A 7475-nucleotide genomic window follows, 5' to 3' on the forward strand; every position below is an offset into this window, starting at 1 on the left:
GTCCAATTCTGCTTTTCTGGGAACAATGGTTTGTGTGCCGTTTTGTTCACGTGTTGTTTTGCATATCTTTGGTGTCGAGCTTTCGCCTGGTTTGCACGTGCTTGATTTGCATTTGTTTGCTTTTAGTTGACTGGGTATTTTGTCGATAAGCACACAGGGAGGCAGCATAGACTCCAGTTTGACGGAGGAAGACAATTTCTGAGGTTCAGCTGTGCAGCAAGTAACGGCGGGGCGATGGAACCAGAAGCTCCGGCAGACCTTGGGCAGACCATCTCCACGTAGCGAAAGGACGGACGAGTCCCACATAGTGGGGGGAAAACTTCAGGATGGCTGAGATATGGCAGGTTTGGGTGGAAAATGCGGTAAGGTACGTTGTTGTATGTGTGGAATTCTGCTTTTCTGGGAACACTCGTTTGGGTGTCGTTGTTCACGTGTTGTTTTGCATATCTTTGGTGTCGGGTTTTCTCCCGGTTTTTACTGCGTGATTTGCATTTGTTTGCCTTAGTTGACTGGGTGGGAATTTCATTATCTTTTGTTTGGAACGGAACGTAGGAGGTTTTGTTCTTAGGAAGGGAGGGAAACTCGTGACAGGATCCCCTTTTGTGACCACGTGAGGTGTGTGCCAGCGTGGCGGGTGAATGCTCGAGTTGGGTTTAGCTGCTTTACTGTAGGTTCAGAATTTGTGGTCTGAACGTGTTGTTTTCTTAGCAGCTCAGCCCGGATTCCAGCTCTCCCAGGCCGAGGAAGGCGACTACCACAGCGCGACTGAGATGCAGCAAGCTCTGACAGACTTTTGGCGGCCTCTTCACATATTGAAAGGGCGGAAGAGTCCTACCTGGCGGGTCGAAACGTCAGATGTTAAAGATACGGCAGGTTTGGGGCGAAAATGCGGTAACAAACGTTTGTGTTTTTTGTCCAATTATGTTTTCATGGGAACAATGGTTTGGGGTGGCTAATGTGTACACGTGTTGTTTTGCATATCTTTGGTGTCGGGCTTTCGCTCGGTTCGCTCGTGCTTGATTTTCATTTGCTTTGTCTTTAGTTGATACTTGTGTTCTAAACGTGTTGTTTTCTTAGCAGATCAGCCCGGTTTCCAGCTCTCCTGTGCCGAGGAAGGTGACTACCACATCGCGACCGAGGTGCAGCAAGCTCCGACAGAGCGTTGGAGCCAGCAAGCCGAGCATTCCCAACACATACTGCAGTTCTTCGCGGCATCGGCACTAGACGACAGCCGTCACGGAGCGCACGGCTTTGGTTATTTCAGGGAGGCGTGCACGTTTTTGGTGACATCGATTTGAGGCGGGATTCCCCTCAGATATTTTGTCTTTATGTCTGTTGTTGCTGTTTTGAAGTGTTTTGTCTCCCTCTAATTAGGGATATTTTCTTTTACCGTTGTTGTTTGTAAAGTTTTGCTTGTGTTGACACAGTGACGGCGACACAGACCTGGACTATTAAGGAATGCAGTCGTCTAAGGAACCACAGCCTGGCAGCAGCGTTGGCAGTTTCTATCGCTGAGGGGAGTCTCCTTAAATCACGAGGAAAGAAGGTGTGTTTTGGTTCGTTTTGTACTATGTTTTGGAGAAAACAGCGCATGTACGGATCGTTCTCGGTTGCTCCTGCTTGGTGTTTGATGGTTCTTTTATACCGTGAGAACACCGAGTAGCGAGGTCCGGAGAGGTTTCGTGTTGGCGTGTTTTCTTTTCAGTTGGTGAAACGGCGCGCATGTGCGGGCCTCTGATCGTTTGTGCTTGGTGTTTGGTGCACTGTTAGTGTGCGATCACTGAGTAACGTTGATCAGAGGGTCTTTCCGCGCATGGCGGGTGTTTTTATGGGGGTGAAACGGCGCGCATGTGCGGGCCTCCGATCGTTGGTGCTTGGTGTTTGATGCACTGTTAGGGTGCGATCACTGAGTAGCGTTGATCGGAGAGTCTTTCCGCACATGGCGGGTGTTTTCACAGAAATGAAACGGCGCGCATGTGCGGGCTTCTGATTGTGCTCGGTGTTTGCTGCACTGTTAGTGTGCGATCACTGAGTAGCGTTGATCAGAGAGTCTTTCCGTACATGGCGGGTGTTCTCACAGGAATGAAACGGCGCGCATGTGCGGGCTTCTGATTGTACTCGGTGTTGGCTGCACAGTTAGTGTGCGATCACTGAGTAGCGTTGATCAGAGAGTCTTTCCGCACATGGCGGGTGTTTTCATAGCCATAGGAATGGAACGGCGCGCATGTGCGGGCCTCTGATGGTTGGTGCTCGGGGTTTGCTGCACTGTTAGTGTGCAATCACTGAGCAGCGTTGATCAGAGAGTCTTTCCGCACATGGCGGGTGTTTTCACAGAAATGAAACGACGTGCATGTGCGGGCTTCTGATTGTGCTCGGTGTTTGCTGCACTGTTAGTGTGCGATCACTGAGTAGCGTTGATCAGAGAGTCTTTCCGCACATGGCGGGTGTTTTCACAGAATTGAAACGACGTGCATGTGCGGGCTTTCTGATCGTTGGTGCTTGGTGTTTGTTGCACAGTTAGTGTGCGATCACTGAGTAGCGTTGATCGGAGAGTCTTTCCGCACATGGCGGGGGGTTTCACAGAAATGAAACGCTGCGCATGTGCGGGCTTCTGATTGTGCTCGGTGTTGGCTGCACAGTTAGTGTGCGATCAATGAGTAGCGTTGATTGGAGAGTCTTTCCGCACATGGCGGGGGGTTTCACAGAAATGAAACGCTGCGCATGTGCGGGCTTCTGATTGTGCTCGGTGTTTGTTGCACTGTTAGTGTGCGATCACTGAGTAGCGTTGATCAGAGAGTCTTTCCGCGCATGGCGGGTGTTTTCACAGGAATGAAACGGCGCGTATGTGCGGGCCTCCGATTGTGCTCGGTGTTTGTTGCACTGTTACTGTGTGCGATCACTGAGTAGCGTTGATCGGAGAGTCTTTCCGCATATGGCGGCTGTTTTCACAGGAATGAAGTGACGCGCATGTGCGAGCCTCTAATTGTTGGTGCTCGGTGTTTGCTGCACTGTTAGGGTGCGATCACTGAGTAGCGGTGATCAGAGAGTCTTTCCACACATTGCAGGTGTTTTCACAGGAATGAAATGGCGTGTATGTGCGGGCTTCCGATCGTGCTCGGTGTTTGTTGCACTATTAGTGTGCGATCAATGAGTAAAGTTGGTCAGAGTCTTTCAGCGCATGCCGGGTGTTTTCATAGGGGTGAAATGGCGCGCATGGGCGGGCCTCTGGTCATTTGTGCTCGGAGTTTGTTGCACTGTTAGGGTGCGATTACTGAGTAGCGTTGATCAGAGAGTTTTCCCGCGAATGGCAGGTGTGTTCATAGGGAAAAAAGGGCATGCAGGTGGCAGGTGAGGGCCTCTGATCGTTTGTGCTTGGTGTTTCTTGCACTGTTAGTGTGCGATCACTGTGTAGCGTTTGCCGTTGGTCAGAGAGTATTTCCGCACTTGGCGGGTGTTTTGACAAGAAGAAAAGGGAACGCATGTTTGGGCCGCTGATCGGCTGTGCTCGGTGTTTGCTGCATGGTTAGTGTGAGCTCACTGAGTGGCGTTGTTCAGAGAGTCTTTCCGCACGTGGCGGGTGTTTTCAGAGTCCGGAAAGAAAACGGCACGCATGTGCGGGCCACTGATTGTTTGTGCTTGGTGTTTGCTGCTCTGTTAGTATGCGATCCCTGAGTAGCGTTGATCAGAGAGTTTTTCCGCGCATGACGGGTGTTTCATAGGAAGAAGATGTAATGCGAGTTTCTAGATCTGGTCGTTTGTGCTTGGTATTGGCTGCACGGTTGATAGTGTGCAATTGCTGAGTAGCGTTGGTCAGAGAGTCTGATCGCACACGGCGGGTGTTTTCACAGGGAGAAAATGGTACGCGTGTGCGGGCTGCTGATGGTGTTGGGCGTTGGCTGCTTTGTTAGTGGGTGCTTAGTGGGACTCATAGGAGTAGCGTGAGTCAGAGAGTCTACGTCCTTTGCACATAGCGGGCGTTTTCACAGAAAGGAAATGGCGCGCATGTGTGGGTTTCTGGTCGTTCGTGCGTCGTGTTTGCTGCATTCAGTGTTAGTGTGCGATCACTGCGTGACTAGTGGCGGTCAGGGAGCCTCTAATCGCGTACGATGGGAGTTTCATGCTGGGAAACGGCACTCGTGTATTGGGGTCCAGTGGTTTGTGCTGGAATGTTTGTGGTCAAAGTGGTTAAAGACGGAGTATCGGTGAATAAAGAATCTTTGTACACGGCGTTTGCATCCTGGCGAAGGAATCAGCGCGCATGTGCGGGTCTCTAGTTATTCGTGCCTGGTGGTTGCTGGCACGGTGAGGGTGCAAAACTGAGTTTGGTGGCAGAGTGTCGCCCTGCAGAGGACGGTTGTTCATGGCGAGAAAATGGCAGGTTTTGCTCGGTTCGGAAGAATGAATGTGAGAGTATATGTCAGATGAGATATCTTGACGGACAAGGGGGAAATTCTTTGATTACTTCGACGGTTTTGAGGCCAGTGAAATGAGGGAATATGAAAGAAAGAGTGGACGCCTTTCGAGTTTTATTAGAATGGGTGAAAGGGGTACGAAGAAAGATAAGAGAGGGTGTTTGGAGTTACGTGAGAAGGTGAGGTAGAGAGAAAATGGAGAATAAGGGAGGGGGTAAGAGATGTGAAATGTTGAAGTAGAGAGAACTTCAATGAAAAGGAAGGGGGTAAAGTATAGGAGTTAGAGAATGTGTAGATTTATGAAGTAACAAGTTAGCATGGGGATAAGGTGAAGGTAAGCGACTTCGGCGCTATCCCCATAACTTAATCACATATGAAGGATGATCCAATGAGTGCGCAGTGTGGATAGGAAACTATCTTCCTGTGCGCTCATTGGTTGATCCTGAATCACATGATTCTCACAACCATATAAGTACAAGGGATGATCACCCTACTGCCTCTTGTTGGATTCATCCGCAACGCCGAGGAGCGCGTGGTGAGGTCGACCCAGGAAGTAACAGCTGGAGGGAGATTCGATGGGAAACAGGGTTTTCCCGAGGAGGGGATTTATCAGAAACCGACCCACCCACCCACCCTCCTTTATATTCGTGTACAGCTGGCAAGGGTTCCGTCTTCGCCGCGCGACTTCGGCGCTATCCCCATAACTTAATCACATATGAAGGATGATCCAATGAGTGCGCAGTGTGGATAGGAAACTGTGAAAAGCTATTTCAAAATGATTCCAGACAGGTACAAGCCCAAAAAGTTGCATAATGCAACTTAAATGTAATCAATATTAAGCAGTACCCTCAGCAGTGGTATGCTATAATAATTGGAGCTTGTACATAAACGTTTTCTAGAATGTACCTTAAAGACATTTACAAAATGTAGATAATCTACAAGTATATCTTATAAGGGGAAATAGATAAAATTGGAAAGTCCTTCAACTTTAAGACTATAATTGACCCTACCATTGGGTTAGTAGTCTTAACCATTTTGAAGACTGTTCGATGTAGACAATTGCATATTTAATGGCAATTTTACTGATTAAAAGGACAAATGGAAGCCTTAGAGTGTTCGTGCAGGAAAATGTTTCTGGCGTATCAGAGAGCTGAGTAACAGCTCTCGAATTCCTGTAGGGCTATGATAGTCTTGAAAGGAGACTTGCTAAATGCCACTTGTATAAGTGTTAAGCTCAGTACACTCACGACAGTGGCAGTCATATATATTATATATATATATAAAGGACTGAAGAAGGAAATACCATTCAAACTGCTCAACTACAAAACTTAAAGCATTCAATATCTTCTGAGAGTGAAAAGAATGAATAGAAAACTCCTTAAAAATGGAAATAACCATACCAGGGGGTTTAGTATAAATTATATCTGTTTTCACGACCACTACTTTAATGCACAACTCAAGGGAATCTACAAAACACAGGCAATGAGACTGGAACATAAATATTGTAACACGTCTCTACATTTTGTAAGAGCAAGAAAATACAAAAGTCCTTATAAATGGCAAGGTATGCACGATCATAACCCATTGAATAGTCTTATAACTTTGAAGACAGCCCAAGGATTTCAAGAAGTCTTTGAAGTTAGCTAAATGACAAACCAACATCACCCAAGAAAAAGTAGAAAGGAGAGTAGCATAATTGTATATCATGCAGATTCTATATCTTCTGAGGTTAAGAAAATAGACATTTAAGTCAGATGGAGCCAAGTATGACCTATAATCTTACCAATAGTCTTCACAATTTAATTTGACCAATATGTTACTCGAGGCTATCAAACCAACTTAAGAGAAGAAGGCTGTAAGAGTCACCTACATAAATTTGAGCTCCTAATGGCCAATCTGACTAACCATCTCCCTAGGCGTCAAAACGCACAACTTGTAATGATGTACAAGATTACCAACGGTCTTGTGGCCATCCCGCCTACTCGCATCACACCAGCACAAATGAGCACCAGAGCCAACCACTCACATAAATACCGAACCCTACGATGCAGGTGTGACACAGCAAAGTATGCCTACTACGCCAGGACAATTCCTGAATGGAACAACCTCTCCACTCACATTGTCGACAGCCCCTCACTGGACACTTTCAAGAACAGGTTGCTGTCATCGCATACGTAGTCCAGCCGCTGCGCCTCCTCCATCCGCGTGATATTCCTATGGGAAGTTTGCGGATTACGAACTAGAACTAGTCCTTTATGGATGTACAGGATGGCATCATAGACAGTATGTGGGCAAAATTTCTCCAATGACCACTTTATTAAATGGTTCATGAAATAAAGTCTTATCACATGAAAAGAATCATCACAGGGAACGCGATTTACCAGAAGGTCGTACTGCTGACTAATGCAGAATGGAAATTGAGTCATCTTGTCCAGAATTTTGCAGCCAGATGCACATAACGTCATCATGACAACTTAGTAACAGCATTAGCAAATTAAGATAAAACAAATCCTTGTTACAATTAAGAAACATTTTCTGCAACCTTTCACATCATGAACGTTTCAATCATAATGATGATCGTATCGAAGTAAAGACAAATTGAGTCAAATATGTCCTATCATTTTCCCAAAACCATGAATTATGTCAATTGGAGATTTGAGTATATTTAGCATTTTCAGGTATTTACTAAGCATTTTTCAGCTGAGGAAAGGAATTTAACAAGATATTTATAGATAAATTGTCAACAACAAAGATTAAAAATTGCACCAGTGTAACGTTATCACACATTTTCCCCGAGACTTGTGAGTCTTTCTTAAATTATTTAACTCATCAGGACATTTCTAGAGAATCGCATCACCTGACAATTGTAGGCCAAAGAACCAAGCAGCATTTGAGCTGCTCTAATTTGGGAATTCTAATCTGAGAATGGATGGGTACATCACAAACAGAGTGCACTTACAGAACCAGAATCTGGAGGGTTAGTGGACGAAGCTGATATTGAATGCAACGGACCATAGTCCCAAACCCTAAGAAATTAGTATATATAGGACTAGGAAAGGGAAA

General features: G+C 46.3%; 1 long non-coding RNA gene across 1 annotated transcript; it reads left to right on the top strand.

Annotated features, from left to right (window-relative positions):
* Positions 1 to 11: 11 nt before the first annotated feature.
* Positions 12 to 1455, top strand: LOC118408821. The gene is made up of 2 exons (XR_004830365.1): positions 12 to 344; positions 712 to 1455. It is a non-coding gene; the product is annotated as an uncharacterized LOC118408821 (long non-coding RNA).
* Positions 1456 to 7475: the final 6020 nt, after the last annotated feature.

This window comes from Branchiostoma floridae, unplaced genomic scaffold (genome assembly GCF_000003815.2).
Source record: "Branchiostoma floridae strain S238N-H82 unplaced genomic scaffold, Bfl_VNyyK Sc7u5tJ_443, whole genome shotgun sequence".
Taxonomy (NCBI): Eukaryota; Metazoa; Chordata; class Leptocardii; order Amphioxiformes; family Branchiostomatidae; genus Branchiostoma; species Branchiostoma floridae.